Here is a 26,471-nt window from a genome sequence, read left to right on the forward strand (position 1 = left end):
ATCCAAAACATGAATTTTCCAATTAAGATTCTCATCTATGTGTACACCCAAAAACTTAGTATGCTCTACCCTGTGTACTGACTTCTGTTGATGAGTTATATTTATTGAAGGAACTGTACTTTTTGCAGCAGAAAATTGGATGTACTGTGTTTTTTCAAAGTTTAGAACAAGCCCATATGCAGAAAATCAATTAATGACTTTTCCAAAGACCTTATTTGTATCATTTTCAATTGGAGTTTCTTTTACTGGATTAATAACGATGCTTGTATCGTCAGCAAACAGTGCCAGTTCAGCTTCTTGTTTCAGATAGGAAGGGAGGTCGTTCACATATATCAAGAACAGAAGGGGACCCATGATTGAACCCTGTGGAACACCTAATGTAATTTCACCCTGTTGGTGTAGCGGAATGCTATAATTTAAACTTTTTTGGATGTTATTTGTTTTGGGATGGTGCGGTGATTATTATTATGTATTTAGCTTGCCCCCGCCCTAAACCGCCCATTTTCCCAGGTTATGCAGTTAATAAAATACAGGGAGCGAAAGGCTATTTACATTTTGTACAGAAACCAGATGGCAGTTATAAGAGTCTAGGGACATGAAACGGAAGCGGTGGTTGGGAAGGGAGTGAGACAGGGTTGTAGCCTCTCCCCGATGTTATTCAATCTGTATATTGAGCAAGCAGTGAAGGAAACAAAAGAAAAATTCGGAGTAGGTATTAAAATCCATGGAGAAGAAATAAAAACTTTGAAGTTCGCCGATGACATTGTAGTTCTGTCAGAGACAGCAAAGGACTTGGAAGAGCAGTTGAACGGGATGGACAGTGTCTTGAAAGGAGGATATAAGATGATCAAGAAAAGCAAAACGAGGATAATGGAATGTAGTCGAATTAAGTCGGGTGATGCTGAGGGAATTAGATTAGGAAATGAGACACTTAAAGTAGTAAAGAAGTTTTGCTATTTGGGGAGCAAAATAACTGATGATGGTCGAAGTAGAGAGGATATCAAATGTAGACTGGCAATGGCAAGGAAAGCGTTTCTGAAGAAGAGAAATTTGTTAACATCGAGTATTGATTTAAGTGTGAGGAAGTCGTTTCTGAAAGTATTTGTATGCAGCGTAGCCACGTATGGAAGTGAAACATGGACGATAACTAGTTTGGACAAGAAGAGAATAGAAGCTTTCGAAATGCTGAAGATTAGATGGGTAGATCATATAACTAATGAGGAGGTATTCAATAGGATTGGGGTGAAGAGAAGTTTGTCGCACAACTTGACTAGAAGAAGGGATCGGTTGGTAGAGCATATTCTGAAGGATCGAGGGATCACCAATTTAGTATTGGAGGGCAGCGTGGAGGGTAAAAATCGTAGAGGGAGACCAAGAGATGAATACACTAAACAGATTCAGAAGGATGTAGGTTGCAGTAGGTACTGGGAGATGAAGAAGCTTGCACAGGATAGAGTAGCATGGAGAGCCACATCAAACCAGTCTCAGGACTGAAGACAGCAACAAGAACAATGCCGTTCATTTTATTTTATTTTTGGAGTGAGACGTTATTGTGTCATTTTTATTTTTGTTAGCGTTTGTTGGCGTGCGTATTTAGTGACGTCATTCTCATTTTGTATACGCTGGAAGTAGCCGTTTCCACCGTATTGAAGACGTCATGGATCAAAGTAGACTGATGGTATCGAACGCTATTGTAATGTTCAGTCTTATGTTAGCTTATCATCTTTAGATATCTTCTTAATCTGTCCATTTTTGTTCCAGTTTTAATAAAATTTGATGCTGTTCGTTATCTCAAGACCTCAATTCCTATCCAACCATCTCGACTACCCTTCGCATTTTCTCAGGCATCCTACATTTCCCGCTACCTGCGTACTGCTGTAAGGGGACTTACGTCAAAATCAAAATTATACTCACTACGTAGTTACCCGTCACCATAAAAACCACGGGGAATGAATGAGGCGCCTCGAGTTGGGCTAAGTAACGCGCAGTTTGTGGCTCGCCGCATACCGCATAACGAGTCGGCACGGCCTCGATGTGGCCGGGATAGCGCGCAGGAGAAATACTCGCCTGGGCTGCGAGCCAGGGAGCCGAGTTATGGTCAGCTCCGGCTGGACAAGCCAAGGACTCCTCGGCGGCGGCGCCTGGCTGTAGCCTAGCTAGCTGCCGTCCGCTCCCACCAGCCGGCGTGTATGCAAACAAGGTGGCGCCGCCATTCCACCGCCTGACGTCACAGCGAGCGGCGCCAGAAACGCGGCCCTGATGAGCGAGCTGTCTCCCAGTGGACGAAAGCGTGTAGGTGCGGCCGAAAATACCAGACGCCCTAAACTACAAGGCATGCCCAATTGACGAAGGATCCCCACCCAAAGACTGGAAAGTTGCACGACTCACTCCAGCATTCAAGAAAGAGTAGGAGTAATCCACTAAATCACAGGCCCACACCATTAACGTCGATATACAGCAGGATTCTGGAACATATACCGGGTGATCCAAAAGTCAGCATGAATTTGAAAACTTAATAAACACACATGCTTGGAATGACATACGGTTTTATTAGAACCAGGCGCTCCATCCCATATTGCTAGATGCGTGAAAGACCTCTTGCGCGCGTCGTTTGGTGATGATCGTGTGCTCAGCCGCCACTTTCGTCGTGCTTGGCCACCCAGGTCCCCAGACCTCAGTCCGTGCGATTATAGGCTTTGGGGTTACCTGAAGTCGCAAGTGTATCGTGATCGACCGACACCTCTAGGGATGCCTCACCATAACTCCGGACATGCTTTACAGTGCTGTTCACAACATTATTAGTCGACTACAGCTATTGTTGAGGAATGATGGTGGATAAAATATTTCCTGTGAAGAACATCATCTTTGCTTTGTCTTTGTTATGCTAATTATTGCTATTCTGATCAGATGAAGCGCCATCTGTCGTACATTTTTTGAACTTTTGTATTTTTTTGGTTCTAATAAAACCCCAATCATTCCAAGCATGTGTGTCAATTTGCACCTCTCTATCTAAATTATTTCGTGATTTATTCAGTTTTCAAATTTATACTGAATTTTTGATCACCCTGTATCTCGAAGAGAACGGTCTATTGACACACTGTAAACACGGATTTAGAAAACATTGTTCTTGTGAAATAAAACTAGCTCTTTACTCATACGAATTGTTGAGTGCTGCCGGCCTGTGTGGCCGAGTGGTTCTAGGCGCTTCAGTCTGGAACTGCGCGACCGCTACGGTCGCAGGTTCGAATCCTGCCTCGGGCATGGATATGTGTGATGTCCGTAAGTTAGTTAGGTTTAAGTAGTTCTAAGTTCTAGGGGACTGAGGACCTCAGATGTTAAGTCCCATAGTGCTCAGAGCCAGTTGGCCCATTTTGTTGAGTGCTATTGACAAGAAATTTCAAATTGATTCCGTATTTCTAGATATCCAGAATGCATTTGACACTGTACCACACAAGCGGTTTGTACTGAAATTGCGTGCTTATGGAATATCGTCTCGGTTACGTGGCTGGATTCGTAATTTCCTGTCAGAGACTTCACAGTTCCAAGTAACTGACGGAAAGTCATTGAGTAAAACAGAAGTGGCTGTTGATATACTTTCCGGGATGTGAGGTCGTGGTCCAAGAACTTTTCTGCTCCTTACGTTTCGTCCAGGACTGCGCTGGACTTCCTCAGAGGCGCTGCTCCACTGAGTCGGCAAGTATATCAACAGCCATGTCACCCGGTCGTGAAAGCCTTCATTCTACAAAAACAGAAGTGATTGTTGAAGTTCCACAAGGTACCGTTATAGGCCCTCTGCTGTTCCTTATCTATACAGGGTGGTCCATCGATCGTGGCCGGGCCAAATATCTCACGAAATAAGCGTCAAACGAAAAAACTACAAACAACGAAACTTGTCTTGCATGAAGGCGGAAACCAGATGGCGCCATGGTTGGCCCGACAGATGGCGTTGCCATAGGTCAAACGGATATCAACTCCTTTTTTTTAAATAGGAACCCCCATTTTTTATTACATATTCGTGTATTACGTAAAGAAATATGAACGTTTTAGTTGGACCACTTTTTTCGCTTTTTGATAGATGGCGCTGTAATAGTCACAAACGTATAAGTACGTGGCATTACGTAACATTCCGCCAGTACACTGGACTCGCATTCGGGAGGACGACGGTTCAATCCCGCGTCCGGCCATCCTGATTTAGGTTTTCCGTGACGTCCCTAAATCGCTCCAGGCAAATGCCGGGATGGTTCCTTTGAAAGGGCACGACCGACTACCTTTCTCTTCCTTCCCTAATCCGATGAGGCCGATGACCTCGCTGTCTGGTCTCCTCCCACAAAAACAACCCAACCCATTCCGCCAGTGCGGACGGTAAACCTCTGTCAACCCCTGCAACGAGATCAATGATCGCCGCAGGACTCCTCGTGGGGCTAGGGGGGGGGGGAAGCAGCAGGGTAAACCTGCTTGTGGATTTTGCATTCTGGAGGGCTCCTGACGTGAACGCGCAAACGAAAAAACAAATTAATTGCGTTATCTTACTTTTTCGAGGTGAGAACTAAAATTTTGTACATTACTTGTATTGGCAATTGCGAATATGGGCAACCATCAGCTGTAAAAATGAATGACCCCATTGAAAATTTGTGCCGGACCGGGGTTCGAACCCGGATTCCCCAAATATCGCGAGAGGTCGCTTTACTTTTTTTTTTTTTTTTGCATTTGGTTCTTCGTTGTTCGTTCTTTTTGGTCCTAGCGGACGTTACATAACATCCGTTGAAGCTCGTGTTTGACCCCCTCACTCAGTCTTTTCATTACAGAGACCAGCCAGATCTCTGACCGAACACGCTGAGTTACCGTGCCGTCACACTCGGCTATCAGTGCACGATCACTGCCAGACCCAAACTTACATACGTCACCAACCACGTGTTTACAACCTGGACTCATACACCAGTTATGTACCGGGTGATCAAACAGTCAGTATAAATTTGAAAACTGAATAAATCACGGAATAATGTAGATAGAGAGGTACAAATTGACACACATGCTTGGAATGACATGGGGTTTTATTAGAACGAAAAAAAACAAAGTTCACAAAATGTCCGACAGATGGCGCTGGACAGCAAAACGTCAGTGACTGCGCGTGACAATCGTGTATAAAAGGAGCTGTAATGAGAGAGAGAATCAGATGCGCCAGCAGTCGCAGCATGTTGACGTTACCTGAAAAGGCGCTTTTAGTGAAGCTGTATTATCAGAATGGGGAATGTGCTAGTTCAGCGTTACGATCCTATCGCCATAGGAAGGGGATTCGAACGGGTAAAGGTCCGTTGACAAATGCGGCTGTGGCGAGAATGATTTGGAAGTTCGAAGCCACAGGTTGTTTAGACGATAGACCCCGTAGTGGCAGACCGAGCACAAGGTGTAATGCTGCTGAGGCAGTTCAGGACGAAATGGAGACTAGAGGGTTCGTCTATGCACGAGGAAGTCAGCGCTCGTGCAGTCGCACGTCGCACCGGCATTCCATGCACTACTGTTTGGTTGACACTTAGGCGTACCCTCCGATGCTATCCGTACAAAATCCATCGGCATCATGAACTGTTACCTGACGATTTAGTGAAGCGGAGGGCATTTACGGTGTGGGCATTTCAAAAGATGGCGGAAGATGACGATTGGTTGAGTAACGGGTTGTGGACCGACGAAGCCCATTTCACGCTCCGAGGGTCTGTCAACGCCCACAACTGCAGAATTTGGGCTACCGAAAATCCTAGAACTGTCGTGTAAACTCCATTGCACGACGAGAAAGTCACGGTATGGGTTGGATTTACCACATCTACCGTTATCGGGCCCTTCTTCTTCGAGGAAATGCGGGGTTCTGATTTTGCAACTGCTACCGTGACGGGTGAGAGGTACGCCGATATGTTACAGAATCGCATCATCCCCAGCCTGGCTGATAAACACCTGCTGGAACGTACGATGTTCATGTAGGATGGCGCTCCACCCCATATTGCTAGACGTGTGAAAGATCTCTTGCGCGCGTCGTTTGGTGATGATCGTGTGCTCAGCCGAAACTTTCGTCATGCTTAGCCTCCCAGGTCCCCAGACCTCAGTCTGTGCGATTATTGGCTTTGGGATTACCTGAAGTCGCAAGTGTATCGTGATTGACCGACATCTCTACCGATGCTGAAAGACAACATCCGACGCCAATGCCTCACCATAACTCCGGACACGCTTTACAGTGCTGTTCACAACATTATTCCTCGACTACAGCTATTGTTGAGGGATGATGGTGGACATATTGAGCATTTCCTGTGAAGAACATCATCTTTCCAGAATGAGATTTTCACTCTGCAGCGGAGTGTGCGCTGATATGAAACTTCCTGGCAGATTAAAACTGTGTGCCCGACCGAGACTCGAACTCGGGACCTTTGACTTTCGGGGGCAAGTGCTGTACCATCTGAGCTACCGAAGCAGGACTCACGCCCGGTGTTCACAGCTTTACTTCTGCCAGTATCTCGTCTCCTACCTTCCAAACTTTACAGTAGCTCTCCTGCGAACCTTGCAGAACTAGCACTCCTGAAAGAAAGGATATAGCGGAGACATGGCTTAGCCACAGCCTGGGGGATGTTTCCAGAATGAGATTTCACTCTGCAGCGGAGTGTGCGCTGATATGAAACTTCCTGGCAGATTAAAACTGTGTGCCCGACCGAGACTCGAACTCGGGACCTTTGCCTTTCGCGGGCAAGTGCTCTACCAACTGAGCTACCCAAGCACGACTCACGCCCCGTCCTCACAGCCACACTCCCCTGCAGAGTGAAAATCTCATTCTGGAAACATCCCCCAGGCTGTGGCTAAGCCATGTCTCCGCTATATCCTTTCTTTCAGGAGTGCTAGTTCTGCAAGGTTCGCAGGAGAGCTTCTGTAAAGTTTGGAAGGTAGGAGACGAGATACTGGCAGAAGTAAAGCTGTGAGTACCGGGCGTGAGTCGTGCTTCGGTAGCTCAGAAGGTAGAGCACTTGCCCGCGAAAGGCAAAGGTCTCGAGTTCGAGTCTCGGTCGGGCACACAGTTTTAATCTGCCAGGAAGTTTCAACACCATCTTTGCTTTGTCTTACGCTGTTATGCTAATTATTGCTATTCTGATCAGACGAAGCACCATCTGTCGGAAATTTTTTGAACTTGTGTATTTTCTTGGTTCTAATAAAACCCCATGTCATTCCAAGCATGTGTGTCAATTTGTACCTCTCTATTATTCCGTGATTTATTCAGTTTTCTAATTTATACTGACTTTTAGATCGCCCGGTATTTTCCCGTACAGGGAAGGCTTTTTAATTGAGAGTTGCTTGTCCGGTGTCGGCAGATAAATACGCTATTGCGGTGCCTCCGTCATTCCGAATTACGACGCGAAGTTCCATCGTAATTCAGAATAACACGGCGATATCGTATTAAAATTCTGTGTGATTTGGTAGGAAAACATATGTAAAATTTGATAGGAGAAAGCTGGGAAACGAGAGATTGAGGTAGGTTTGGCAGAGCAGGCGCGAGATTTCGGCTGGTACGGCGCTATCTTCACGACATCCTCAGGTGCGACTACGCGCCCGGGGACACCGCGAACCGAAGCGCCCGCTGGTACACGGAGCTTAAGCCGCGGCTTCCTGCGCGCTGTTTGCGCAGACACGCGACCGTTGAAAGCGCCCACTCAGCCTTATCGCTGTCCAAACAGCGCAGCCTCCAGAGTTCCAGGGACGCGACGTAACACCTCAACCCCGTTGCTCCCGCCACACTGAGCGCCTAGCGTGAATATTACCGGATCACCAGCTTGCTTGCAAGACAGGGAAGCTTTTTTTTTTCTTCGACTTCCAATCGGTCGCGAAATTAAAACCCAGTGAAGATCCAGCGAAGCTCTTCATAGATGTTGCACACTGTCTCCAGTATGCGCGTCTAATGCGTTAAGTCGTTCTTTTCAATTCTAAAGGCGGAGTGAGTACATAAAGATGCCTGGAAAAATGTATCTCCCGCCAAGGGTGACGTTTTGTTGAGCGATTTCGCCTGATTTCAAAGAAATGGCTCTGAGCACTATGGGACTTAACATCTGTGGTCATCAGTCCCCTAGAACTTAGAACTACTTAAACCTAACTAACCTAAGGACATCATACACATCCATGCCCGAGGCAGGATTCGAACCTCCGACCGTAACGGTCGCGCGGTTCCAGACTGTAGTTCCTAGAACCGCTCGGCCACCTCGGCCGGCCAATTGCGTTTTATAACTAATAAAAATTAGTTGATGCCATAACTTCTGCGCTTTTATGTAAGCAAAGTATTTACTTTTGATGCAGGCACAGTTTACAGGCCCAAACATAATAAATCTGCATTATAATTGTAGTTTTTTGTACTTCATACAGCGTTCTTCATCGTAATCAAAGGAAAAAGTTTTCTGTTATTATTGACAAGTGCGAAAGTTGTTTATGAGTAACAGAAATATGTTTTATATAACTTCGGCGAAGTATTCAAGCGTTGTTTGATATGTCTTTCTTTTGCGACAGGCCTGAAGATCACGTGATGGGAACGCTGAAACTGCTTGTCTGATACAGCAATATCAATATAACGGCTGTTAGTGCGGTATTATTATACGAGGGCCGTTCAGAAAGTAACCTCCGGTTGATTTAAAAAAATACACCAAGTTAAATAAAAATATTTTAATATATACATCTTACAACTACATCTTTGCACTATTTTTCTACATAGTCTCCATAGCGATTGAGGCACTTATCGTATCTCTTCACAAGCTTTGAAATTCCTTCTGCATAAAAATCACCCGCTTGTGCCTGGAGCCAGCCTGTGACCACATCTTTGAGCTCTTCGTCGTCATGAAACCGCTGTGACCCGAGCCATTTCTTCAAATGCATGAAGAGGTGATAATCACTTGGCGCCAGGTCTGGGCTGTAAGGTGGATGGTTGATAACGTCCCACTTGAAGGACTCAAGAAGGGCCGTTGTTCTACGAGCAGAGTGAGGACGGGCGTTATCGTGCAAAAAAACGATACCGGAAGTCAGCATACCACGGCGTTTGTTCTGTATAGCCCGTCGTAACTTTTTTATTGTTTCACAGTACACGTCTTGATTAATGGTCGTACCACGTTCCATGAATTCAACCAACAACACCCCTTTGGCATCCCAAAACACCGTTGCCATCAGTTTTCTGGCAGAAAAATCTTGCGAGGCTTTTCTTGGTTTGGTAGGCGAATTTGAATGTGCCCACATCTTTGATTGTTCTTTTGTCTCAGGGTTCACGTACTTAATCCAGGTTTCGTCATCGGTCACGATTCTGTTTAACAATGGTTCTCCTTCGTCCTCATAACGTGACAGAAAGTCTAATGCAGAGGCCATTCTTTGAGTTTTGTGGTGGTCGGTAAGAATTTTGGGCACCCATCGTGCACAGAACTTACGGTAACCCAATCTTGCTGTCACTATCTCGTACAAGAGAGTCTTAGAAATCTGTGGAAAACCAGTAGACAACTCCGACATTGAGAAACGTCGATTTTCACGAACTTTTGCATAAACTGTCTGAACGAGTTCGTCAGTCACCAATGATGGTCTACCACTCCTCTCTTCATCATGAACGTTTTCTCGTCCACTTTTAAATAAACGTACCCATTCACAGACAACTCCTTCACTCATAACTCTTGGTCCGTACACGGCACAAAGCTCACGATGAATAGCTGCTGCAGAATATCCTTTGGCTGTAAAAAACCTTATGACAGCACGCACTTCACATTTGGCGGGGTTTTCTATTGCAGCACACATTTCAAACTGCCACAAAAACTAAACTAGCGCAGGTACGACGTTCACTCGACCACGGCTTGATGCCGACTGACCTGTTGAGTGCGTGAACGCACAGATGGCGTCGCTACTCCCCCCACAACCCGCACTGTGACCCATCGGAGGTTACTTTCTGAACCGCCCTCGTATTTCAAAGTTTTTATTTCTTCTCCCTGGGACGCGCGGTCTGGAGATTTATTTCTTTTCAACTCTTCCAGCTGTTTCATTACGTCCCGAATGCCTATTACTACGACCTCCATACGGCAGTCTGTGAGATGGACAACCGACGATGTGTTAGTACGATTCTGCTGCGTGAACGATTTCTTAAACGCGAAATTTAAAACATCGTCTTCACTTTTGCCTTATTCTACCGCCACGCCAGATTGGCTAACGAGGGGCTGGATAGACGCCACTACAATAACGAGCCTAAACATTGAACTGTCTTATATTGTAAGATTTGATTAGTACATGTAAAGTACGCAAGGTATATCTTTATTAACCTTAATCAACAGATTAAATATAAAGAAAGTCACGAATACTAATTAACTGTATACTTGGTGTCCCTTTCTCGGCGCTGAGGAATTTTTGTAGACGAGTTTATGAGTCATACCTGTCAGGAAGGCTGATAGAAACTCTAATTTTAGTTTATGCAAACGTGGTTCTTTTGACGAATAAAACAGTACTTCTGAGTTAAGTTTTACCAGTGTACCAACTTCTCTCATCTGTATTTTACGGATCATAAGACGCACATTTCTCATCGAAAAATTGCCTCCAGAATTCAGATGCGTCTTATGCTCGAAATTAATACAGAAATGTCCAGTGTTTCATTTAAAATTCCCTCCAGTCGCTGCCGCGGGCAACCTATCTCTCTACATAGCAACACTGGATTCAGATGGCAGCAGCCATGTACCAATGCGACGAACATGAGTTGCGGGGATTCCCCAGCTTGTATTGTATTGTATTGTATGTTAACCGGGGCCCTAGAAACGACGGAGAGGCTCCGTCCCCGCCGCAGCCGCAGTGGTCCACAACCCCACGACGACTACCGCAGTCCACTTCACCCCCCCCCCCCCCCCGTGGACCCCCCAGGGAACGTCTCACACCAGACGAGTGCAACCCCTATGTTTGCGTGGTAGAGTAATGGTGGTGTAACGTGGAGAACTTGCTTGCGCAGCAATCGCCGACATAGTGTAGCTGAGGCGGAATAAGGGGAACCAGCCCGCATTCGCCGAGGCAGATGGAAAACCGCCTAAAAACCATCTACAGACTGGCCGGCTCAACGGGCCTCGAAACAAGTCCGCCAGGCGGATTCGTGTTGGGGACCAGGCGCTCCTTCTCAATCCGGAATTCTCCAGCTTGCGAACACAGTCTCCCACCCGCCCCGCCACTACAAACCCAGATGATGCGTCATCGTACTCTGCGGCGCCACTGAACTTGAATTGAAAGTGATTTGTGTTATCGGTAACAGTCCAATATTTTTGTTAGTAACTACTTTCGTAATGGAAAAAAATAAAAGGTATTCATGTGATGTGACCTATATACTGAAAGTAACAGTATATGCATACGGATATGGAAAGAGAGCAGCCGAGTGCCATTTCGGCCAACAGAAAAAAAAAAAAAAATTCGGCACTGGCGGGCTAGTAAAGAAGAACTGAAAAAAAACGAGGAAAACTAAATACACAAATAGAGGACTGACCGCAAAATGACCGAAACTACATGATGACGATTTTCAGGGATATTAAAAGCCAGTTGGGTTCTACAAACTAAGAAAATTTTTAGTCTGCTTTGGCAGTCTAATAATAAAAATGGTAAAAACGTTATTTAAAGCCGCGCAGGATTAGCCGAGCGGTCTCAGGCGCTGCAGTCATGGACTGTGCGGTTGGCCCCGGCGGAGGTTCGAGTCCTCCCTCGGGCATGGGTGTGTGTGTTTGTCCTTAGGATAATTTAGGTTAAGTAGTGTGTAAGCTTAGGGACTGATGACATTAGGAGTTAAGTCCCATAAGATTTCACACACGTCCGTAAATTACGGTGTATTGTAAGAAAATACTTATCTACACATTGAAAAATTACGTCCTATTTTGGAGGCCCGGGTATTGGGTCCTTTTCCCGCCGATATTTTTTAAAGAAAAGCCATCCATACGCTCCGTGTTCCTGCAAATTGGACCTGTCAACATAGTGCGCGAATCCAGGCAGAATAAGCGAGCGTGTGCGAGCATTTTACGCAAGCGCACACGGAACGCTTTCACGTTCCACACAACGGCCTTGTTGTACAAGCGTCGCATTATACTTCGAACACGTGGAGCACGGACCTCTCCGTTTCACACACACACACACACACACACACACACACACACACACACACACACACACACACACGCGCGCGCGCGCGCGCGCCGTTCTAGTTGCTTCAGTCTGGAACAGCGCTTCTGCTACGGTCGCAGGTTCGACTCCTGCCTCGGGCATGGATGTGTGTGATGTCCTTCTAAGTTCTATGGACTGATGATCTTCCATAGTGCACAGAGCCATTTGGACCATTTCGGTTCTTGAGGAAGAATGTCCACCCATTTCTCTGCAGTCATTCCGACACCTCACTGAAAGTGTTCTCCGCCCATAAACCCCAACACACACACTGAAAGTGTTCTCAGTAAAGTTGAAGCCGTCATTAACAACACACCAGTGGCAACGGCCTTGCCGCAGTGGCTACACCGGTTCCCGTCAGAACACCGAAGTTAAGCGCTGTCGGGCATGGCCGGCACTTGGATGGGTGACCATCCGGGCCGCCATGCGCTGTTTCCACTTTTCGGGGTGCACTCAGCCTCGTGGTGCCAATTGAGGAGCTACTCGACCGAATAGTAGCGGCTCCGGTCAAAGAAAACCACCATAACGACCGACAGAGCGGTGTGCTGACCACACGCCCCTCCTATCTGCATCCTCAGCTGAGGGTGATACGGCGGTCGGATGGTCCCGATGGGCCACTTGTGGCCTGAAGACGGAGTGCTCTTATTAATGCCACTAATTGGTATCGGATCGGTTTGCGTATGTAGACACAGATCAGTGGCATTTTCAGTCTCTCATGCTTTCAAGGTACGCAAGGTCCTATCTGGCTCGTTCGGAGGTACCGGTATGTAGCATGAGCGTATCAGACGCCAGAACGGCCCGCCCATGTGTGTGTGTGTGTGTGTGTGTGTGTGTGTGTGTGTGTGTGTGTGTGTCCGCGCGCCCTCTGTTTGCAGTTCCCACTGCACATGTGTCAGCACCCAGTCTGCTTCCGAGTCCTGATTGGCGTCAGACTTCGCACGTGTTTATCGTTAACTGTTCGCAAATGTTTGTCGTCGTCCTCCGATATCACGAGGGCTGTGAGGTTGGCCTTATCACCACCATCCATCAATTTTGGCACTCAGCAGTTACCGAAAAGTGATAGGGGGGGGGGGGGGGGTACCTTGCTGGTCACTGTGAGCCTCAAAGAAAGTACTACAGAGCCTTCACGTTTTGGTTATCACGCGTCACCGTGCGTGTTTCCAGAGCTAAGCGATCCAAGGTCTCATGGGAGAGGTTTGGTTCCATCCTTGGCTTACAGCTCCCTCCTTTACACAATACTCTGCTGGGCGTGTGCGATATTATTTCACTAAATTTCGACCGTCAGCGTGTTAGAAGAGGCAGAAAATTTCGCGAAAACAATAAAACGAAACTGCCGGTTTCTAGCGAAATGGTTAAAATGGCTCTGAGCACTATGGGACTTCTGAGGTCATCAATCCCCTAGAACTTAGAACTACCCAAACCTACTAACCTAAGGACACGACACACATCCATCCCCAAGGCAGGATTCGAACCTGCGACTGTAGCGGTCGCGCGGTTCCAGAATGTAGCGCGTAGAACCGCCCGGCCACTCCGGCCGGCCTCTAGCGAAATACATGACTATGACGATGTTTACGAAATATCTGGAAATCGGTGTTTTTTTCGAAATATCGCGAAATTTGTCATTTTTCGGTATAAAAGTTTTATTAATCTGAGGACAGCACTTTATCGATATTCTTAACATAGTTTTTGAATCTTGAAACTGCACTTTAATTTCCTGTTCCCTCAAGGCTGACATTCATGTATAATATTAAAATGTCAGTTCATTTCTCGTGCAACTTAAGACAATGTGACGTCAAAAATAGCACCGTATTTGACAATGTATAACAGCGATGTTGTTGTGTTGTGGTCTTCAGTCCTGAGACTGGTTTGATGCAGCTCTCCCAGTACCTACTGCAACCTACATCCTTCTGAATCTGCTTAGTGTATTCATCTGTTGGTCTCCCTCTACGATTTTTACCCTCCACGCTGCACTCCAGTACTAAATTGGTGATCCCTTGATGCCTCAGAACATGTCCTACCAACCGATCCCTTCTTCTAGTCAAGTTGTGCCACAAACTCCTCTTCTCCCCAATTCTATACAATACCTCCTCATTAATTATGTGATCTACCCATCTAATGGTCAGCATTTTTCTATAGCAGCACATTTCGAAAGCTTCTATTCTCTTCTTGTCCAAACTATTTATCGTCCACGTTTCACTTCCATACATGGCTACACTCCATACAAATACTTTCAGAAACGACTTGGAAGGAAATAACCTAAAAGTGGGAAAAACACCAAAATTGAAATGAAACACCGCAATTGAAAAAGCTTCGAAACTGGAAAACATTGAAATTCGAGAAACACCGAAAGTGGAAAAGATAACAGCGGAAAAGAAAAGAAACAGCGAAACTGGAAAAAGGAATAACAGCGAATTTAGCCAAAACTATCCGCGAAACTGGTAAAAATAGTAAATTTGACAAAAGAACCTATATCGAACTTACCAGGAAAAACGTCGAATTTGGTAAAAACGGTAACGCCGAATTTGGCAAAGAAAGTAACAACGAACTTAGCAAAAAAAGATTAACAGCGAGTCTTTAGAGAAAGGTAATACCGTGGCTACCAAAAACAGTTAACATCGAAACTGGCGACGAAATAGAACAGAAACTGAAAAAATAGCAAAAAGGAAAAAACCACCTAGGTTGTCAAAAAAACAGCGAAAGCGACATGAAATACAGATTTGGTAAAAATTAGCACCGAAGTTGGCAAAAACATGACATCGAATTTAGCTAAAAAGAACACGGAATGTGACTAAAAATAACACCGAACTTGCCTGCCGCTATATATTAGTCACCATTTTGTGAAGTGATAAAGCATCGGTTGCACACCGACCAGCGCAGCGCCGCGAAAAGGCATTCACGATGGTTGCCCAGAGAGTAATGCACCGAATTTTTTTTTCTCAGCCGAAATCATTGCTACGAATGAGAAACGTTACGCATGTAATATTTGAAGATTCCTGAGTGAGCGCGCCAAATTACCGTCAGTTCCGACAGATAGCTTAGCTGCATCACAGTTTCAAAATGGCGTCTGTAGTTGATGTACGTTACAAGCAACGTGCCGTCATTGAATTTCTCACGGCAGAGAAAGAAAGTCTGGGGAATATTCACAAACGCTTGTGCAAAGTCTATGCAGCATCTGCTGTCGACAGTAGTTAGTCGCTGGACACGGAGGGTGTGGTCATCAGACGGCGGTTCGGCAGAGCTCCACGATTTGCAGAGGTCGGGGAGACCATCAATGGCGGCCACACCTGACCTGTTGCAGCGAGCTGATGTTTGCATTCGCCATTAAAGGATGCCCTTTGTGGAAGACATTTTGAGGACGATGAGGAGGTCATTCACACAGTGAAGCACTGGCGCCGCCACCAGGACAGGGTTTGGTACCGATAGGGCATTCACGCCGTTGTTTCGCTCTGGGGGAAGACCATGGGATGGAGATTACGTGGAAAAATAGGGTGTGCGGATAAAACACTATTCTTTCGTGTGTGTAATTTTCATTATGTTCAATAAAGAAACGTGAAGAAAAAAAAACGCGGTGCATTACTTTCGTCAACCCACGTTGAAGGTGCTGACCCGTGCGCCGATGGAAAGAACGGGAAGCCCCCTGTCAACGGTGACTTACTAGCCGACCATGGCTGGTGGGGCCAAGTCGGGTCGCACGACCACACTTAGCCTGCGTTCTGCGAGTGGTAATAGGGCATAATGTACACTACTGGCCATTAAAATTGCTACACCAAGAAGATGATAAACGGGTATTCACTGGACAAACATATTATACTAGAACTGACATGTGATTACATTTTCACGCAATTTGGGTGCATAGATCCTGAGAAATCAGTAACCAGAACAACCACCTCTGGCCGTAATAACGGCCTTGATACGTCTGGGCATTGAGTCAAACAGAGCTTCGATGGCGTGTACAGGTACAGCTGCCCATGCAGCTTCAACACGATACCACAGTTCATCCAGAGTAGTGACTGGCGTATTGTGACGAGCCAGTTAGTCGGCCACCATTGACCAGACGTTTTCAATTGGTGGGAGATCTGGAGAATGTGCTGGCCAGGGCAGCAGTCGAACATTTTCTGTATCCAGGAAGGCCCATACAGGACCTGCAACATGCGGTCGTGCATATCCTGCTGAAATGTAGGGTTTCGCAGGGATCGAATGAAGGATAGAGCCACGGGTCGTAAGACATCTGAAATGTAACGTCGACTGTTCAAAGTGCCGTCAATGCGAACAAGAGGTGACCGAGACGTGTAACCAATGGCACCCCATACCATCACGTCGGGTGATACGCCAGTGTGGCGATGACGAATACACGCTTCCAATGTGTGTTCACCGCGATGTCGCCAAACACGGATGCGACAATCATGATACTGTAAACAGAACCTCGATTCACCTAGGTTCGGCGTTGAGTACACCATCGCAGGCGCTCCTGTCTGTGATGCAGCGTCAAGGGTAACCGCAGCCATGGTCTCCGAGCTGATAGTCCATGCTGCTGCAAACGTCGTCGAACTGTTCGTGCAGATGGTTGTTGTCTTGTAAACGTCCACATCTGTTGACTCAGGGATCGAGACGTGGCTGCACGATCCGTTACAGCCATGCGGATAAGATGCCTGTCATCTCGACTGCTAGTGATACGAGGCCGTTGGGATCCAGCACAGCGTTCCGTATTACCCTCCTGAACCCATCGATTCCATATTCTACTAACAGTCATTGAATATCGACCAACGCGAGCAGCAGTGTCGCGATACGATAAACCGCAATCGCGATAGGCTACAATCCGACCTTTATCAAAGTCGGACACGTGATGGTACGCATTTCTCCTCCTTACACGAGACATCACAACAACGTTTCACCAGGCAACGCCGGTCACCTGCAGTTTGTGTATGAGAAATCGGTTGGAAACTTTCCTCGTGTCAGCACGTTGTAGGTGCCGCCAGCGGCGCCAACCTTGTATGGATGCTCTGAGAAGCTAATGACTTTCATATCACAGCATTTTCTTGCTGTCGGTTAAATTTCGCGTCTGTAGCACGTCATCTTCGTGGTGTAGCAATTTTAATGGCCACTAGTGTTTTTATAGCCTGTTCGTCAATTTGCCGCTCTCTCCCTGTAATTGTTTTAGAACTGCGTCGTACTGCTTTCTAAATTTGATATCCGTGCACCGACCTCAACTCGGCCAGCCCTTGATCTCGCCTTGTTGGATTCCTTACTGCAACCCCAGCCCAAGCGCCAGGTACCGAACCCACGACCGGCGGATGCCAGCTCTCGCTGGCTCGCTCGCGCGCGCGCGTGTGTGTGGGTGTGGGTGGGAGGCGAGCGCCGACTGAATCAGCAGGAATGCGTGACGCGGCACACAGCAGCGGCTAACGGGCGCTCCCCGGGGAGCCGCGTCCACATTGCCACGCAGTATGACCGCCGTCTATACTTAACTCTGCACTCCGCCGTATACTGCCTACCGGGAATACTCCATTACGGCGGCTGTGCCTAGCACGTGCGCATCTTCCCGTCCCTAAAAATTTGCCGTATACCGCAGAAATTCCGTGCAGTTACTCTCAAACAAACCACAGGCATGCGCCGTATTTAACGAAAATAATTCGGCTAATGGAAGGAGAAGAGATGCTTACGTCTGTAAAGAAGTCTCACAGGGTTTTATATCCACACCATAGTGAAGCCATTCTCTCAGGGACGTGAATACGTACCTGGAAGGGCAGCTGGTGATGTCACAGCGTGGAATTCCACGTTTCACTATGTGGCGAAGGCAATGAATAATCTGGCATGTCCGATTTTTTTGCCTTTTGGAGACGAACGTCGCCATTGAGATGCGGTGTAGGTCTTACGTCACAATCAGGTGACGCCACATTCTATGAAGTCCGTATTTGGTGTTTTTAGAGTTCCATACCTCAACTAGTAAAAACGGAAGCCTTATAGCATCGCTCTGTTATCCATCTGACTGTTGAGAACCGTTTTTCCCTGGAACGGGCAGACTATCAACCTGAAATTTATGTCTCGTACTAAAGTCTACGGTTCCAAATGGTTCAAATGGCTCTGAGCACTATGGGACTCAACAGGATTCGAACTTGCGACCGTAGTGGTCTCGCGGTTCCAGACTGCAGCGCCTAGAAGCGCATGGCCACTTCGGCCGGCGTCTACGGTTCCAACTCAGTACAAATAACTTAAGCTTCTAAGACAGTGTAATCCAAAGATACGGCTGTTTATGTCACACATTTTGATACTCGAAAACTCACTCAGCAAACATATAGGGTACTTTCCGTTCACCTATGAGTCATGAAATTTGACAAGATGCTAGGTTTCGCAGTACAAGTGAAGGAAAAAAATCCGAAAATTCTTAATTTGGAATTAAATCACACAAAAAATGTTTTCTCTGTCATTTGTTATCCGTCTGTCCGTGCGACTGTTAAAAATTCTCTCTCTCAATAATGTGTTAGTGTATTAAGTTGAAATTTACATCTCAATAATGTGTTAGTGTATTAAGTTGAAATTTACATCACATATTAAGCTCTACGGTTTCTTGCATATGTAAAAACTTTAAGATTCTAAGTCAATACAGCCAAAAGATAAAGCCATTAATGTTACAAATTTTGGAACTCTCACACTCACTCATTAAAACACATACAGTATTTCCAATCGATCTAGAATCGTGAAATTTGGCAAGAAGCAAGGTTTCACAGAACAAATAAATGAAAAAATCCTAAAACTCTTAATTTGTAATTCTTTAACACGAAGAAGTTATTTTTCATGTTATCTATCTGTCTGACTGTCAAGACCACTTTTTCGCAAGATGGAGTATTGTATCAAGTCGAAATTTATGTCATACACTGAAATCTGCGGTCTATTGATGGCGTAAAAAATTCAAGCCTATACGTTAATGCAGTCAAAAGATACGGCCTGCCATCATCGATATCAATAACAGGGAGAAGTCATCGAAATTCTCGAATGGATTAACTATGCAGGGTTATTTCTTCCACTGTCTACAACTATAGGGATTGGTCGATGAGGGGATACGTAACAAAAAAGGTATAATGTACTGATCTCCGGAAATGTATGGTTTCCATGCTATAGACCATTTATTCAATCATATATATTTTTTTAAACTTATGGGACTTAACTGCTAAGGTCATCAGTCCCAAAGCTTACACACTACCTAACCTAAATTATCCTAAGGACAAACACACACACACACACACACACACACACACACACACACACATGCCCGAGGGAGGACTCGAACCTCCGCCGGGACCAGCCGCACAGTCCATGATTGCAGCGCCGCAGACCGCTCGGCTAATACCGCGCGGCTATTCAATCATACATTGTTACAGAGACTACGGTCTAATACACGCTGCACCATGCAGCCGCAGTTACAGTATGTGTTGAAAATGGTTTGCATGTGCCTCAACGCATGTGTGTAACCGCTGTACCGTATTCTGTCTCACACGTTCACATCGGCCAGGCTGCATTCGAACAGTGCCAAAGGCAGACTCAATACGTTGCTCCAGTGTTTCCACATCTGGAATGGGCTCTGCATACACGATTCTTTTGATATGGCCCCATAACTAGAAAGATCCTGTGAGCCAGCAGTCGATGCAACTGGACCCCCTCGTCCGATACATCGACCAGGGAAGACACAACTGAGACGCGTCCGGACGTTAACGGCGAAGTGGTTGGTTGGTTGCTTTGGGGGATGCAAGGGACCAGACTGCGACGGTCATCCGTCCCTTTTTCCAAATACGAAAAATACCCACAGAGACTAAAAAACGTTCAACAGAATAGGAGACAGACGACACAGAACAAAAGAAACATAGACAAAGACCAGACAAAACGAAATACACTCTTGGAAATGGAAAAAAGAACACATTGACACCGGTGTGTCAGACCCACCATACTTGCTCCGGACACTGCGAGAGGGCTGTACAAGCAATGATCACACGCACGGCACAGCAGACACACCAGCAACCGCGGTGTTGGCCGTCGAATGGCGCTAGCTGCGCAGCATTTGTGCACCGCCGCCGTCAGTGTCAGCCAGTTTGCCGTGGCATACGGAGCTCCATCGCAGTCTTTAACACTGGTAGCATGCCGCGACAGCGTGGACGTGAACCGTATGTGCAGTTGACGGACTTTGAGCGAGGGCGTATAGTGGGCATGCGGGAGGCCGGGTGGACGTACCGCCGAATTGCTCAACACGTGGGGCGTGAGGTCTCCACAGTACATCGATGTTGTCGCCAGTGGTCGGCGGAAGGTGCACGTGCCCGTCGACCTGGGACCGGACCGCAACGACGCACGGATGCACGCCAAGACCGTAGGATCCTACGCAGTGCCGTCGGGGACCGCACCGCCACTTCCCAGCAAATTAGGGACACTGTTGCTCCTGGGGTATCGGCGAGGACCATTCGCAACCGTCTCCATGAAGCTGGGCTACGGTCCCGCACACCGTTAGGCCGTCTTCCGCTCACGCCCCAACATCGTGCAGCCCGCCTCCAGTGGTGTCGCGACAGGCGTGAATGGAGGGACGAATGGAGACGTGTCGTCTTCAGCGATGAGAGTCGCTTCTGCCTTGGTGATAATGATGGTCGTATGCGTGTTTGGCGCCGTGCAGGTGAGCGCCACAATCAGGACTGCATACGACCGAGGCACACAGGGCCAAAACCCGGCATCATGGTGTGGGGAGCGATCTCCTACACTGGCCGTACACCACTGGTGATCGTCGAGGGGACACTGAATAGTGCACGGTACATCCAAACCGTCATCGAACCCATCGTTCTACCATTCCTAGACCGGCAAGGGAACTTGCTGTTCCAACAGGACAATGCACGTCCGCATGTATCCCGTGCCACCCAACGTGCTCTAGAAGGTGTAAGTCAACTACCCTGGCCAGCAAGATCTCCGGATCTGTCCCCCATTGAGCATGTTTGGGACTGGATGAAGCGTCGTCTCACGCGGTCTGCACGTCCAGCACGAACGCTGGTCCAACTGAGGCGCCAGGTGGAAATGGCATGGCAAGCCGTTCCACAGGACTACATCCAGCATCTCTACGATCGTCTCCATGGGAGAATAGCAGCCTGCATTGCTGCGAAAGGTGGATATACACTGTACTAGTGCCGACATTGTGCATGCACTGTTGCCTGTGTCTACGTGCCTGTGGTTCTGTCAGTGTGATCATGTGATGTATCTGACCCCAGGAATGTGTCAATAAAGTTTCCCCTTCCTGGGACAATGAATTCACGGTGTTCTTATTTCAATTTCCAGGAGTGTAAAATCACACAGAGTGTGATGGTGGTTGGCCGACCATAGGAACAAAAAAAAAAAAAAAAAAAAAAAAAAAAAGGAAAAGCCAACCACCGAAAACACATTAAAAACTGAGTTTAAAACCGTACGCCAAAGGCCAGAATCAGCACAAAACAATAAAATAGAACACAAACACTCAGATTAAATGATAAAAAGCCCCTGCCCGAATAAAACGCAAAACTAAGCCAGCCATAGCAGGGTCATCAGTTAAAAGGGCAGGGAGCGTGTCAGGCAGTGCGAACGTCTGCCTGAGCACAGTTAAAAGGCGACACTCCAACAAAATGTGGACCACAGATAAAACGGAGCCGCAGCGACACAGAGGTGGGTCCTCACGGCGCAATAAGCGGCCGTGCGTCAGCCGAGTGTGCCCAATGCGCAGGCGGCGGAGGACAACAGACTCCCGGCGGGAGACCCGAATGGACGACCGCCACACAGTCGTCGTCGCCTCGATTGGACGGAGTTTGTTGGGCGTGGGCAGACTGCGCCATTCAGTGTCCCAAAGCGATAGAACTTCGCGGCGTAAGACTGCCCGCAAATCAGTCGCCGGGAGGCCAATCTCCAGAGAAGGTTTACTGGTGGCCTCTTTCACCAGGCGGTCAACATGTTCATTGCCCGGGATACCGACATGGCCAGGGGTCCACACAAAGACCACAGAGTGGCCGCAACGGGCAAGAGTATGCAGGGACTCCTGGATAGCCATCACCAGACGAGAGCGAGGGAAACATTGGTCGAGAGCTCGTAAACCGCTCAGGGAATCGCTACAGATCACGAAGGACTCACCTGAGCAGGAGCGGATATACTCTAGGGTACGAAAGATGGTGACCAGCTCAGCAGAGTAAACGCTGCAGCCAGCCGGCAATGAACGTTGTTCGGAATGGTCCCCTAGAGTTAGCGCATACCCGGCACGACCAGCAACCATCGAACCGTCAGTGTAAACAACGCCAGAGCCCTGATTCGTGGCCAGGATGGAATAAAAGCGGCAGCGGAAGGCCTCTGGAGGGACTGAGTCCTTCGGGCCCTGTGCCAAGTCGAGCCGAAGGCAAGGGCGAGGAACACACCATGGGGGTGTACGCAAAGTGGCCCGGAAAGGAGGTGGGACAGTGAAAACCCCAAGCCCGGAGAGAAGCTCTTTGATGCGGACCGCGATCGTACAACCTGACCGGGGCCAGCGGTCTGGCAGATGGACGACCGATTGCGGGAACAGGAGACGATAGTTTGGATGCCCGGGCAAGCTAAAAACATGGGCAGCATAAGCGGCCAGTAAATTTTGGCGCCTTAACCGCAATGGAGGGACACCTGCCTCCGCAAGTATGCTGTCCACTGGGCTGGTCCGGAAAGCACCAGTGGCAAGGCGTATTCTGCTGTGTAGGATGGAGTCCAGCACCCGCAGCGCAGATGGGGATGCTGAGCCATAAGCCAGGCTCCCATAATCCAGACGAGACTGGATTAACGCCTGTTAGAGCCGTAGGAGAGTAGATCGGTCGGCGCCCCACCTGGTGTGGCTCAGGCATCGCAGAGCATTTAGATGCCGCCAACACATCTGTTTAAGCTGCCGAATATGTAACGGCGAAGTGGGTTGGAGCACCATCATCTAGCAGCCAGTAACACTTCGAACCATCACTGACATCTCCAGCAGGGGAAGCAGAGTCACCCACAAGAAACGCTGGTAGTTCCGGCCTGGTAGACGACGTGCAAGGAAGACTGGTCCCAGAATACGGTCGCCAATTATCCCGCCCCACGCATTCCGCCTGCACTGATGATGATTCGCTGTCAACACACTATGGGAGTTCTCCATACTATCCCACAGATGACTGTTGTGAAAACTGAAGATGCTATTCCGCGTAAAGGTGGCCTCGTCTGTGAATAGGATGGATGACACAAATCACGGAATCGTGGTTACCCGGTGAAGAAACCAGTGACAAAACTGCTCCCGATGAGGAAAGCCTATCACTAGAAATCCCTGCACATGTTGTAAGTGATAAGGGCGGTAACAGTTATCATGGAGAATGTTCCACACGGTCGTTGTCGGCGGGGATAGGTACCCCGATACAACATTGCTGGCCGCCGCCCGTTGCCATTTGCCTTTCCGTTAGTAAACACCATGTCGGCAGGTTCTCGATTAGAATACGATATCATGCTAGGTGGTAGTCCTTAAATCGGCCGCGGTCCGTTAGTATACGTCGGACCCGCGTGTCGCCACTATCAGTGATTGCAGACCGAGCGCCGCCACACGGTAGGTCTAGCCTAGAGAGACTCCCTAGCACTCGCCCCAGTTGTACAGCCGACTTTGCTACCGATGGTTCACTCTCTACATACGCTCTCATTTGCAGAGACGACAGTTTAGCATAGCCTTCAGCTACGCCATTTGCTACGACCTAGCAAGGCGCCATATTCAGTTACTATAAGTCTTCTGAACAGATAATATTGTGAATCATGAACCGTCAAGAAAGACGTTCACCATTAATGGATTAAAGTTAAGTATCAGACTGATTACGTCCGCTTTCTGAATTCTAATTCCTCGTCATGTCCCAGACCTCACGTCAGTATAGTTCTTCCCTCCTCACGCCAGCCTGCGTGAGCTAAAACGCGTGCATTTCGGCCTCCACTAGTAACACGGTGTTGGCTCTTCTGCCCACACAAAACACAACGCTTTTTCACATCCACTACAAGGTGAATCAGCAAGAGAAGTGAATCGGACACAACATTACACATTATGAGGTGCATTCAAGTTCTAAGGCCTCCGATTTTTTTCTAATTAACTACTCACCCGAAATCGATGAAACTGGCGTTACTTCTCGACGTAATCGCCCTGCAGACGTACACATTTTTCACAACGCTGACGCCATGATTCCATGGCAGCGGCGAAGGCTTCTTTAGGAGTCTGTTTTCACCACTGGAAAATCGCTGAGGCAATAGCAGCACGGCTGGTGAATGTGCGGCCACGGAGAGTGTCTTTCATTGTTGGAAAAAGCCAAAAGTCACTAGGAGTCAGGTCAGGTGAGTAGGGAGCATGAGGAATCACTTAAAAGTTGTGATCACGAAGAAACTGTTGCGTAACGTTAGCTCGATGTGCGGGTGCGTTGTCTTGGTGAAACAGCACACGTGCAGCCCTTCCCGGACGTTTTTGTTGCAGTGCAGGAAGGAATTTGTTCTTCAAAACATTTTCGTAGGATGCACCTGTTACCGTAGTGCCCTTTGGAACGCAATGTGTAAGGATTACGCCCTCGCTGTCCCAGAACATGGACACCATCATTTTTTCAGCACTGGCGGTTACCCGAAATTTTTTTGGTGGCGGTGAATTTGTGTGCTTCCATTGAGCTGACTGGCGCTTTGTTTCTGGATTGAAAAATGGCATCCACGTCTCATCCATTGTCACAACCGACGAAAAGAAAGTCCCACTCGTGCTGTCGTTGCGCGTCAACATTGCTTGGCAACATGCTACACGGGCAGCCATGTGGTCGTCCGTCAGCATTCGTGGCACCCACCTGGATGACACTTTTCGCATTTTCAGGCCGTCATGCAGGATTGTGTGGACAGAACCCACAGAAATGCCAACTCTGGAGGCGATCTGTTCAACAGTCATTTGGCGATCCCCCAAACAATTCTCTCCACTTTCTCGATCATGTCGTCAGACCGGCTTGTGCGAGCCCGAGTTTGTTTCGGTTTGTTGTCACACGATGTTCTGCCTTCATTAAACTGTCGCACCCACGAACGCATTTTCGACACATCCATAACTCCATCACCATATGTCTCCTTCAACTGTCGATGAATTTCAATTGGTTTCGCACCATGCAAATTCAGAAAACGAATGATTGCACGCTGTTCAAGTAAGGAAAACGTCGCCATTTTAAGTATTTAAAACAGTTCTCATTCCCGCCGCTGGCGGTAAAATTCCATCTGCCGTACGGTGCTGCCATCTCTGGGACGTATTGACAATGAACGCGGTCTCATTTTAAAACAATGCGCATGTTTCTATCTCTTTCCAGTCCGGAGAAAAGAAATCGGAAGCCTTAGAACTTGAATGCACCTCGTACTATGCAAGGAGAGGGCGACACTGCATGTATGAGGAACAGTACCACCCTGTAGGGGGAAACCTTGCATGCCGTAACTGTGTCTGCATGGTACAGCGCGTATTAGCAAAGTATGATTGAATAAATGATGTGCAGCATGGAAACCATGCACTTCCAGACATAAGTTCATTAGACCTTTTTTGTTCTGTGTCCTCTCATCAATGAGCCCCTAGAGCTTGTACACGGTCGAAAAAATCACCCTGTATATGTACACATAATTCAAATTGTTCAAATGTATGTGAATTCTTAAGGGACCAAACTGCTTAGGTCATCAGTCCCTAGACTCACACACTACTTAAACTAACACACGCACCCATGCCCGAGGCAGGACTCGAACCTCCGGCGGGAGGGGCCACGCAGTCCGTGACTTGACGCCTCATACCGCGCGGCCACTTGCTTTACAAATGCTCAGAGCCATTTGAACCAATAATCAGGAAAGGAGTGAAACTATACTTCCTAAAAATTTCCGATCTCTATCTCTCCAGGGTTCTGAGATAACGGGTCATCGATAGTGCAAATTTAACACTGTAGGTATAGGACGTACATTGTTGTTGCTGTTGTTGTCTTCAGTCTTGAGACTGGTTTGATGCAGCTCTCCATGCTACTCTATCCTGTGCAAGCTTCTTCATCTCCCAGTACTTACTGCAACCTACATCCTTCTGAATCTGCTTGGTGTATTCATCTCTTGGTCTCCCTCTACGATTTTTACCCTCCACGCTGCCCTCCAATGCTAAATTTGTGATCCCTTGATGCCTCAGAACATGTCCTACCAGCCGGTCCCTTCTTCTTGTCAAGTTGTACCACAAACTCCTCCCCAATTCGATTCAATACCTCCTCATTAGTTATGTGATCTACCCACCTTATCTTCAGCATTCTTCTGTAGCACCACATTTCGAAAGCTTCTAT

At 47.5% G+C, this 26,471-nt stretch overlaps 1 protein-coding gene and 1 pseudogene across 3 annotated transcripts in view; one reads left to right on the top strand and one right to left on the bottom strand.

Annotated features, from left to right (window-relative positions):
- Positions 1-26,471, bottom strand: part of LOC126210097 (interference hedgehog) — a 640,582-nt gene that overhangs the window by 201,011 nt on the left and 413,100 nt on the right. The gene's annotated exons all lie outside the window — the stretch shown is intronic.
- LOC126210714 (5S ribosomal RNA) lies at positions 12,477-12,594 on the top strand (annotated as a pseudogene).

The sequence above is a fragment of the Schistocerca nitens genome, chromosome 10 (genome assembly GCF_023898315.1).
Source record: "Schistocerca nitens isolate TAMUIC-IGC-003100 chromosome 10, iqSchNite1.1, whole genome shotgun sequence".
Lineage (NCBI taxonomy): Eukaryota > Metazoa > Arthropoda > Insecta > Orthoptera > Acrididae > Schistocerca > Schistocerca nitens.